The sequence below is a fragment of the Sus scrofa genome, chromosome 14, assembly GCF_054392235.1.
Source record: "Sus scrofa isolate SSC_HxYL_T2T_F1_AM1 chromosome 14, Sscrofa_HxYL_maternal_Yorkshire_Landrace_v2.0, whole genome shotgun sequence".
In the NCBI taxonomy this organism is placed as follows: Eukaryota; Metazoa; Chordata; class Mammalia; order Artiodactyla; family Suidae; genus Sus; species Sus scrofa.
In genome coordinates, this window is record NC_139396.1 from 7,591,352 (window position 1) to 7,603,210 (window position 11,859).

Genomic DNA, 11,859 nt, shown 5'->3' on the forward strand with positions numbered 1-11,859 from the left:
GCCATGTCATTTTTTTTTTTTTTGTCCTTTTCTGGGGTCGCTCCCACGGCATATGGAGGTTCCCAGGCTAGGGGTAAAGTCGGAACTGTAGCCACCAGCCTACACCAGAGTCACAGCAACTCGGGATCCAAGCCGAGTCTGCGTCTTACACCACAGCTCACTGGCAATGCTGGATCCTCAACCCACTGAGCAAGGCCAGGGATCGAACCTGCAACCTCATGGTTCCTAGTTGGATTGGTTAGCGACTGTGCCACGACGGGAACTCCTGCTATGTCATTTAATACATGTGCAATGTGTTAGGTGGGGGAATTTCTCAAAGTGACCTTGCTTGGTCTAAGGGGATATGCATTTATAATTTGATCAGCATTGCCAAATCACACTCCCATCAGCAATATATGAACACTCCTATATATATATTTCCACAGCATGGCCAATGCATTGCTAGATATTGAACCAATGATAGGTGGAAAATTGTAGATTATTTTGCATTTACCTTATTGTGTATGAGACTGAGCACTTTCTCAGAAGTTTAAAAGCTACTTGTTTATTTTGTCAACATCCTTGGTACATACTTCTTAAAAATCACTCAGCTGCAAATTCCTCCAAATGCTTCCTCAGGAGAAGCCCTCAGACTTGGACTTTCTGGGTCAGAATTTGCATTTTTAAAAATCTTTCTCCACAAATTGCCTGTTGATCCTCCTGCCAGGACACAGACCCGAGACATCTCCCTTCAGTCACCATCGGCTCTGTGTCTCATAGGTGGGAAATGACACCTCTATGTTCTCAGAGGTGGCGGCTGGCACCTCTAAGCCTGCTCAGGGAGGTGGAGGGGCAGGCCCCGCCTTCAGCCCCACCCCCGTCACCTTCAGCCCCTCCCCGTTACCTTCAGCCCCCCCCCCGCCCCCCGCCATCTCCCCGCCCCGCCCGCTGAGCAGCTCCACCCTCCCGCCTACGCAGCCCCGCCCCACCTGCTGCCCGGCCTTGCCCCGGGGCTGCATGGCCCCGCCCCGTGCGTGCTCTGGCGTCACTCGTCATGTGATGCCCGCGCAGGGTTGAGAAGGGGTGACAGTGAAAGTTGCTGCGGTTGGTCCTTTGTGCACTCGTGTGACTCCCTTTGAGGGAAGCGCCCTGAGCCGTGATGGCGAGCGCCTAGGGGAAGGCGCAGACGAGCCCAGGGCCGCCTTCCCTGGCAGCGCTGGCCTCCCGGTCCCGGAGCGCGCGCCCGCGCCGTTGCTAGGCAGCCGCCTATGGGCGCAGAGGGCGGGGCAGGCTTACGAGAAAGGGTCCGGTTGCTTGTGCAAGGGAGAGGCTGTGACTTTGGAGCGTAATAGTGCCAGGCAGAGGGCCATGGAGCAGTACTGCATCTTGGGCCGCATAGGGGAGGGCGCTCATGGCATCGTCTTCAAGGCCAAGCAGGTGGAGGTGAGCACCCAGTCCTTCCTTCGGTTCCTTTGAGATCTACCCTATGTTCGCACCCACGCATGGGCCATTGCTCCTGCCTCCCCTCAGCTTTTTGTGGCGTCCGCCTATCTCTTGCCCCCTTGGCGGGGTGGGGTGCGGCCAGCTGTCAGCGGTGCTTTTAGATGGCAAGTGTTCCCTGTGAGCTGGTGTGGTTATCTCTGAGCTGTTTTCCCAGCGCTGCGACTCCTGGCCCTGATATCCCTCCAGAATGGGGTAGGGGGTGCGTTCCACTCTCACGAGGGCCTCAAGCCTCGCATCCCATTCCTTTTCCCAGCCCGGGATGGGGTAGCAGTGTCTGCGTCCTGTCCCAAACAGACTGGAGAGATCGTGGCCCTCGAGAAGGTGGCCCTACGGCGGCTGGAGGATGGCATCCCCAACCAGGCCCTGCGGGAGATCAAGGCCCTGCAGGAGATTGAGGACAGTCAGTATGTGAGTAGGGCTGGTGCCCTGTGCTGGGGTTCCTGCCCTTATCCACTCACTTCCACCCTGGGGACTTGCTGTCGTTTGCTTCCTCACCCCTCACTACTCCCTTTCCTGTCCACTTGTTCACCCTTATTCCCCCCCAGTTATTTCATTCCTCACTCACTCCCTCTCTGTTCACCCACTTATTTCTTTGTGTACTTATTCATTTATTCACTAACATCCCTTTTTGCTCAAAACTTTTAATGAATTCTAATAATAAGGATAATTGCCACCCATTGAGCTCCCATTGTGTTCCGCAGGCTGGATTAGCAGCTTTATGTACATTGTCTTTCTTCTTCTTTTTTTTTTTTTTTTTTGGTCTTTTTAGGGCCACACCCACAGCATATGGCGGTTCTCAGGCCAGGGGTCTAATCAGAGCTGTAGCTGCCGGCCTACCACAGCCACAGCAACGTGGGACCTGAGCCCTGTCTGTGACCTACACCACAGCTCACAGCAACACCGGATCCTTAACCCACTGAGTGAGGCCAGGGATCTAACCTGCAACCTCATGGATCCTAGTCAGATTCGTTCCACTGAGCCATGATGGGAACTCCACATTGTCCTTCTGAGTTTTCTCCTCTGATTGGGGAATCAGTACATTTTAACTTTGGGGCCCACATAGGCTCTGCCCTCTGCTGGGCACTGGTGATGAACACTGACCCTGACCCTGACCTGGCTCTCGAGACAGGACAGAGGCTGCAAGAACCTCCTGGCCTTGTTTGTGCTGTGATGGGCCCTGGAGGGGCTGTGGGTACAGGAGGAGAGACCACACCCACCCAGCCTCATTCTCTCTGTGCACTTCTCTCTTGACTGTGTCCGGAGTAGAGAATGTGTGTAATTTCCTGGGGAATGCCAGGGGCAGGTCCACCCACCCAACAGTGGGTGATACTCTGGCTTGCTTCTTATCCTCTGGAGATGTTCGTGCTACATCAGTGCCAAAACCATATTATACAACTTCATGTGTCATCCTGGTTTTGTGCGAAAGTATTTTGTATACGCCTGTGCATATATGTCTGTATGTGCCATGTCTGTTGCTAAGTCTGGTGGAATATACTTGTGAGGTTGACAGTAGGTGATAGGATTCTTCTTTTGCGATTTTTTTTTTTTTGCTTATGAGTTTGTGTATTATCTGAACGTTATGTGTTTGTCTCAATCTGTAAAGTGATTGTCTCCTACTCTCAAAATCAGAAAAGCAGTAATATGGCCCTTCTCACTCTCTCCTTTTTTTTTTTTTCTTTTCTTCTGCTTTTTAGGGCTGTACCCGCAGCATATGGAGGTTCCCAGGCTAAGGGTCTAATCAGAGCTACAGCTGCCAGCCTACACCACAGCCACAGCAATGCCAGATCCAAGCCTCTTCTGTGAGCTACACCACAGCTCATGGCAACACCGGATCCTTAACCCACTGAGTGAGGCCTGGGATCAAACCTGCAACCTCATGGTTCCTAGTCAGATTTGTTAACCACTGAGCCATGATGGGAACTCCCCCCTTCTCATTTTTTGAGGAAGGTAAAAGGACTTGGCAGCAGCTTGTGCATGGGAGAGGTGGAGGGCCCATGGGGTCCCGTGTCCTGTGCATCAGCAGGCCTGAAGGTTCTATCTTTAAAACACTCCAGATATCATTCTAGCCTTGCCCAGGCCATCTTCACCTCTCATCAGAATGACTTTGCCCCCCAAACCCCCTCCCTGACCCCACTCTACAGTCAAAATGTGTAGTTGAAGTTATCCACTCTCCGGCTTGAAAAGCCCCAGTGGCTTCTTTTCACTCCAAAAGAATTGTCACTGTCTGCTGTCACCCACCTCCAGTCTCTCTCTCTCTTTTTTTAATTTTTTTTTAGGGCCACACCTGGGGCATATGGAGGTCCCCAGGGGTCGAATTGGAGCTACAGCTGCTGGCCTATGCCAGAGCCACAGCAACGCCAGATCTGAGCCACGTCTGCGACCTACATCACAGCTCATGGCAATGCCGGATTCTTAACCCACTGAGCAAGGCCAGTGGTTCCTATGGTTCCTAGTCGGATTTCTTTCCCTTGCGCCAGGGTGAAAACTCTTCCAGTCTCTTTTTCTATTCATTCAACACTTAAGTTTCTCTTGCCTGACAAGTATGTCTAGGCTCCAGGAGTACAGAGCAGCCTCCTTCCTGTTCTAGCCTCTGGAGCCCTGTGCTCACTGTCCCCCTGCCCAGAACTCCTTCCCAGATCCCTGCATAAGTGAGCCCAGCCCATCTCTTCTGTCTTCATCAGAACCTTCATCAAGATACCCAATAGATTTGTTCTTACGCCTGTCAGTCATTTGTCCCCCGAACTCCTTAAAGCCCATCAGGACCCCCTCGCTCTTGCTCCTGCTCACTGCTGTGCAGCCTGGCCCTTGTGACCCGTGGGCCCTCAGGAAGTATATGTGACATATCTCCTGCTGTCCCAGCGCTGGGAGATGTGATCACCAGTGCCTTCTCTTGGTTCTGGGAGTTAATGGCTGTAGAAGAAACAGGAGGAGGTGTGTGTGTGTGTGTGTGTGTGTGTGTGTGTGTGTGTGTGTGTGTGTGTGTGTGTTTCCAGGTGATTTTCCAGTTCGTAGGCTGGGTGGGGGACCAGACACTGCCCTAAGTGGATTTTCTTAGACCTCCTTTCTCCTGCGCCTTTACTGGAGCATTAGAGTAGGGTCTTGCCTTCTGTTGGGAGAGGGGAGCACATGAGAGCACCCAGCTCCCTGATTCTAAGCTCAGATCTCCTGTCACCTTTTCTGCCTGGTCTTCTGTTGAGGCAAGAGCCGAGAGTTCCACAGAGGGTGTGAGCCACGTGAGTCTGGGGGCTGATGGTATGCCTCTCCCCCTCCCCCACAGGTTGTGCAATTGAAGGCTGTGTTCCCGCACAGTGCAGGCTTTGTGCTGGCCTTTGAGTACATGCTGTCAGATCTGGCTGAGGTGCTGCGCCACGCCCAGAGGCCACTGGCCCAGGCACAGGTCAAGAGCTATTTGCAGATGCTGCTCAAAGGCGTTGCCTTCTGCCATGCCAACAACATTGTGCATCGGGTCAGTTCCAGCATGGGCTGGGGTGGGACCTGGGGGACCATGATGTAGGGCATGCTTGGAGAGGGGACAAAGGGGGCAGGCCCATGTGTGAGTGGCCAGGGGTATAGCCCTGAAGGAGGTGCGGTCCTGGGCTGACCCGGGTGCTCAGCCTGCCCAGCTCTCTTATCCCGAGGTCCCATGGGGGCTCACAAGGAACCAATGCCTCTTTTTGTGCCCTCAGGACCTGAAACCAGCCAACTTGCTAATCAGCGCCTCGGGCCAGCTCAAGATAGCGGACTTTGGCCTGGCCCGGGTCTTTTCCTCAGATGGCAGCTGCCTCTACACGCACCAGGTGGCCACCAGGTAGGGAGGACCAGTTCCCAGGCAGGACCAGGCAATGGCCAGGCCCCACCCCTCCCACTGGGGTAGAGATGCTTCTGGACCTTCTGTTCAAACAGTGCTCCCGGAGCTGGTGTGGGGGCCAGGGTGACCTTCTGGGGCAGGCAGCTTCCTGACAGACCGGTGACCTGGCTCTGACCACTGCCATCCTCTCACAGGTGGTACCGAGCCCCTGAGCTCCTGTATGGTGCCCGCCAGTACAATCAGGGTGTTGACCTGTGGTGAGCCTCCTGTGGGCTGGGCAAGGGGTGGGGTGCGGGTGCTTGAGTGTTCTTTCCCGCTGGGCATTGAGGTCTCCAGGCTATTAGGGGCTGTTCTCCTGCTGTGAGCTTAAACATACAGGGGTGCCCTGGGGGTGTCTTGCTTGGTTAGAGTATCTCTGAGGAGTTGGAGTCACTGTTCTTTTCCATGAGAGTTTTGAGCTGGGTGGGGGTCAGGTGGGATGGGAGTGGCTGTCCCAGGAGGAGGTCTCTGGGTGGAGGTTGGGGAGGTGGTCTGGCCATGGAACGTCTGCTTGCAGGGAGTGACACCCTGGAACACAGTGTCCCTGAGCTAGCCCAAGGCCTGGGGCCCTGGATGGGAAGGCCCTGAACAGTTCTCTAGGGTAGGATGGTCTGTATTTGCTGAGACTGTGAGATTTGGGGGCCGTTTTGGAGGTCTTCCCTGGGATGGGAGGACAGGGTGTATGTCCAGAATGGGAGGCTCTGAGAGGTCTTATAACTGCTGAGGGGTTGAGGCCTGAGAGCTGCAGAGGAAGGGGTATAAATTCTGCGTTCTAGACTTGAGGTCTTTCCCGGTTTGGGGGTCTGTATTCTTCACTCTGAAGCCTCTAGGCTACTTTGTGGGTGTTTTGACCCTGGTGTCAGGTGTGAGTGCTGGTGCGGGGAGATCTGTGGCTGTGCTGAGATCCCTGAGATGTTTGTGTTCTGTATCTGCAGGGCCGTGGGATGCATCCTGGGGGAGCTGTTGAACGAGTCCCCCTTTTCCCAGGGGAGAATGACATCGAACAGCTTTGCTGTGTGCTTCGCATCTTGGGCACCCCCAGCCCTCAAGTCTGGCCGGTTTGTAGGGCCCTATGGAGGGGAGGGGTGGGACAGGTGTCCTCTGTCCCCCCAAGAGCTAGTGAGTCCCCTGGCCCACACCTTCTCTCCTGTAGCCCCACAACTCCCTGACCTCCCATTCTCTGTCTTGGCTCAGCTCAGGGGCTCCTCCTGCCCTGCTGGAGGCAGGAGAGCTGGTCCGTGTCCCATCCCCTGTCTGTTTCAACCTGTCCCTGGCACTCACACAGCTCTTACCCAGCTGGGCACAGAGTGGGCTCCCGAGAAGTGGAGGAAGGACTGAAGGACGGATTGAGTGCGTGATGACAGAGTGACCTGGTACAAGCAGGGGCTTGGCAGGGCGGGTGCCAGCCCTAATGGGCCTGCTTCTCCTCCAGGAGATCACAGAGCTGCCTGACTACAACAAGATCTCCTTCAAGGAGCAGGCACCCGTGCCCTTGGAGGAGGTGCTGCCCGATGCCTCTCCCCAGGCCTTGGACCTGCTGGGGCGGTTCCTCCTCTACCCTCCACTCCAGCGCATTGCAGCCTCCCAGGTAGGCGACACCTAGTGCCCTGAGCCTCCTCGTTCGTGCTCATGTGACCCAGCAGGTTGAGGTCCCCCAGAACCTGTGATGGGCTCGGACAGAACCCCCGGAGCCAGTGCAGGAGGGTGTGGAGCAGCTGAGCCTCTCCTGAGCAGACCCCAGAGGGGCTGTGGTGGCCAGGGGTGGCCCATTAGAAGGGCATGCCCACATTGCAGAAGAGCACATCTTCAGGTTATTGGTGACTCACCTCTTCATGCCTTTATTCCTTCAATAAGTATTTACTCAGCATCTGGCACACACCAGGCATTGTCCTGGGCCCTGGTGCAGAGTGAACAGACAGACGTAGCTCATGTCTGTGGGGTGTCCAGCCTGTGGTGAGGCAGGGCAGCCAGTCTGTGACAGCCCTGAAGAGTGATGTTGGGACTGACTTTGGGGTCACATAAGGCTTCCTGGAGAAGGATCAGTTTAAGCACAGGGAGCTGTTTCCCCAAGAGAAATAATGAACAGAGGCCTGGAGAGGAGAACCCAGGACAGGTGGATTGTGGCTGGAAGGCAGGGGAGGAGGGCAGGGCCACCCGCTGATGGCAGGGATGGCATCAGAGCCTCTATCGGGTGTACCTGTCCTCCCCTCCTTGCCCTTGGCCCTCATACCCTGGTGAGTTCCCATGTCAGCAGTGCCTTCAGAGTGTACTGAGGCCAACCGACCCCTTCTCAGCTCCCTGCTGCTGTCCCGTCTAAGTCACCCCCCTGTCCTCACCCCCATTGTAAGCTTCCCCTCCTGCCCATTCCTCTGGCAGAGAGGGGGATCTTGTCCAGGGAGGCTGTCACACCCTCCCCTGCAGGGCCCTCCTGTGGCTCCCTCTCAGAGGAGAAACTCAGGTCCTTGTGACCTTCAGGCATCACACACTAGGGGCCATCCTCTTGGTGACCCTGGCAGCTCCCATTCCACTTGCTCTGGGGCCCCTCCATGTCCCTGGGCCTCACTCATTCATCCTTCAGGTCTCTTCTCAAGCGCCACCTCCCGGGGGCTTCCCCTGCCCATCTTCAGGTCTGCAGCCTTTCCGCTGTTCCTCTTTCCTCCTCACTGTCCACCCCCCACAGCACTCATCATCCAATGTGCTCTTTCTCCTACTACTTTATATGATTTATTCTCCTCTTTGCTCTGTTTGCTGCTGCATCCTGGGTCCCTGGAGCAGTGCTTGGGCAGCAAGCACTCAGAGGCTTGGAGTCAGCTGCACTGATGAGCAGAGGGAGGAAAGCTTCTTCAGGGCCATATTCACATCTCCCCCTCAAAGGGAAGTGAGCTGAAGCTGGGATGGGGAGGTGACTGGTTTCCTTTTGCTGTCCCTTGCTTGCTGCCTTCAGGCCCTCCTGCACCAGTACTTCTTCACAGCTCCCCTGCCGGCCCACCCCTCGGAGCTGCCGATTCCCCACCGCCCAGGGGGACCTACCCCCAAGGTCCACCCAGGACCCCCCATGTCCATGACTTCCACGTGGACCAGCCTCTGGAGGAGTCGCTGTTGAACCCGGAGCTGATTCGGCCCTTCATCCTGGAGGGCTGAGATGCTGGGCCAGGCCCCGCCAGCGTGCTCCCTACCAGAACCACCCAGGCCTCTTGTTCCCCAGCTCTGGCCTGATTCAGCCACAGGCTGTACCTGGTCCTGCTCTCAGCTGGGTGATGAGGACATCCAGCCCCAGCAGAGGGCACCTGCGGCCTGCACTGTCAGCTGCCGTCAGTGTGCTGCTGACAGGTCCATCCAAGGAGGCAGTGAGTGCTGCTGCTGTGTCTGCCACCGTGCTGCTTCTCTAGCTGCCACCTTCTTGGTCAGGGACGGCCTCGGTAGAGCCATCTGGGGGAGCACTGAGTGTGAGATGTCAGAAACACAAGTGGGGAGGAAAGTGTAGTTTGATTTTGTTCTCAGAGACATTAAGCACTAGTTCAATTCTGAGATTTAGGATAAAACCCAAATAGTCCTACCTGATGTGTACCCTTCTTCTGCTCCTGTTGAGGGATGTGCCTGAGGTAGCATGGTCTCCTGGCCCTTGCTTGTCTCTGGTCACTTGGAAAGTAGCCCCATTCATGGCCGCCTTAGTCTTGGGGACTTTCTAGGTGCTTCATGTCTTGGAGCTCCCACTGGAAGGTGAGATGACAGAAGTCAAGGCCCAGGGATGGCTCAAATTGGGGCCCCAATAAGTGACCCTCCACATTTTTTTTTCTTTTTCAGGGCCAAACCTGTGGCATATGAAAGTTCCCAGGCGAGGGGCAAATCAGAGCTACAGCTACACCACAGCCACAGCAACACCAGATCTGAGCCTTATCTGCAACCTACACCACATCTCATGGCAACATCGAATCCCCAACCCTCCAAGCAAGGTCAGGGATTGAACCCACATCCTCATGGATCCTAGTTGGGTTTGTTAATAACCACTGAGCCACGAGGTGAACTCCGTGACCCTCCACATCTTAATCTGGTTACGTCACCCTCAGGATAAGCATGAGCCAGGACCACACAGGCCACCTACTTACTCAGACACCAGGCAAATAGGACAGACATTCCTGAAAATCATTTGTTAATTCAGTAAATCCAGTACAATCCGAACTGGCTCTTCTTTTTCATATTTAATAATTTGGTAAGCCAATTCTGAAATATATGCAGAAATGAAAGGGTTAAGAGGGGGAGGCAGAAGCAGAAGAAAAGGAGAAAGATGAAAGGACTTAGCGTATCATATCCCAAGACTCAGGGCTGTAATAAATAAGAAGTGTGGAATCAGCTCACAGATACATAAAAGCAGACAAATGGAGAAACTTAGCAATCTTTTAGTTTAAAACATTCATTTTGTTCCCATGTGGATAAACTCCTCTGAGCACAGAGTTCACAGAGAACTAACACTGCCACAGTCACTGCCTTCCAGATTTTTAGAGGGCAAAGCACAGTTGTTGCTTTCAGGGTAAAGTCTGAGTGTCTCATAGGTCTTTAAAGATATTTTAAGGATCTGGCCTCTGCCTGTTGGACTACCCACATCTGTAGACTCTAACCTTAAGTCTAGCTCAATTTCTAGTTATCTCTCATCTCCACATAAATGTGAGGCTGTACCCACACCCTGACTGCTGATCCCTGGCCAGTTCCACTCACAAAGACCCTAAACCTTAGTCCGCCCTGACATTGACCCTCACTTTGGCCTTGAGCCTTATGCTGAACCTGACCCTATCACCCTGACCCTGACATACAGTCACTCACCCTCATTCAATTTTTTGCCAACTCCTTCCCCACCTATACCTGGCTTGGATCTTGGCATTGACTCTCAGCCTCACTCAAACTCTGACCCTGCTTGACCTAGAATTAACCTTGTGTATGAACTTGGCTCTCATCTTCACCTTAACACTGACCCTCTAATTGACTCCTTTGATGTTCATTATAACCCTGATCTTGACTTACCCTTGACAATGACAACTTCTCTCCCACTGATCGTGACCCAGAACATTACCATGAATGAACCACTCGCTGCTCTCCATCTGATTCTGACCTTTAACTCTACCCCTAGAATGAATCCTCACCTTGGTAAAGACTATCATACCAACCTACCCTGCCCTTGAACTTGAGCCTTGGTGCTGAACTACACTACGCCAAAGGTGAAAGAAATATCTGTACCCCAAGCCTGACCATGACCCTGATCTTAATCCTGATTTTGACCTGGACCTCAATTTCACCCTGACCTGGGTCTTCATCCAAACACAGAGCCTCATCATTGACACCCTAACCCCATCCTGACCTTGAAGCTGACCTAGACCCTGATCCTGAAATTGAATTTCACACTGACATTGACCTTCATTTTTATGGTGAATGTTCATCCTCAGTCTGATCACCTTCATTTGACCCATCATATCACACTGAACCTTAACCTTGAACCTGATTTTTGACTAAACCAAACTGATCCTCTCTGATAATCAGAATAATGTCCCCCCAAAGACGCCCATGTCCTGACCTATAAATATATTGCCTTAAACAAAAAAGGGACTTTGCCGATGTGATTAAGGGTACATATTTGAGATCGAAAGAGTATCCTGGATTATGCAGATTGGGCCAGTGTAATTGGTGGTGGGGAGGGAGAGGTGGAGGAGGACTTGATTCCTTCCAGCAGCAAGAGGAAAGGAATCCCACCTTGACTTCTAATTGACCTTGGCCTTCACTCTGATCCTGGCAGTTATCCTCATGGTTGATCTTGACTCTAAGTCTGCATTGATGCTTAATCCTGAACATCAACCTCGCCCTCACCTTGACTGAATCCTATTCAGAACTGGACATTCACTGTCAACCTGAATCCAACTTTCAATCGTTCTTTCATCCTGACAACCATGATCCTTACCCTGACCTCATCCTCTTATGGATCCTCTCCGATGGAGTCTCAACCTGATCCTCACACTGATCCTCGAACCTGATTCTGACACCATGACCCTGACCATCCTCTTGTCTTGACCCCTACCTGATCTAGAATTTTACCCTGGACACTCACCCTCATTCTGATCTTCATCACTGTCTGCCACCCTGACTGCTCTGACACTGAACTTGATCATGACACTTGCTTTTACATTACATTTACATTGTTATCATTTATGCTAACTCTGATCTGATCTTGGCTGGGGCCACAACCAAGTCCAGAGTGAGGTCCTGGTATCAGGACCAAGGCGAGGGTAAGAGCCAGGGTGGGTGCCATGACAAGAGAGGCACCAGGTTTTGGGCAAGGGCCAGTGCCATGGCAGGAGGGAAGCTGGAGGTCATTGTGAAGGCGACTGTGAAGGTGGGAGTCAGGGCTAGGGAAAGTTTAGGGTGAAGTGTGTGTTACAGTGTGCCTAGGTCAGGTAGGGACAAGGGTAGGGTAGATGTCTGATGTTTGTAAAATCAAGGGTTTTGATTAGGGCAAGGCTGAGGAAAAGGACTGAGTTCTGCGTAAG

General features: G+C 53.3%; 1 pseudogene; it reads left to right on the top strand.

Annotated features, from left to right (window-relative positions):
- The first annotated feature begins 1,313 nt into the window (after positions 1-1,313).
- Positions 1,314-11,478, top strand: LOC146396275 (cyclin-dependent kinase 20-like; annotated as a pseudogene).
- The last annotated feature ends 381 nt before the right edge of the window (positions 11,479-11,859 follow it).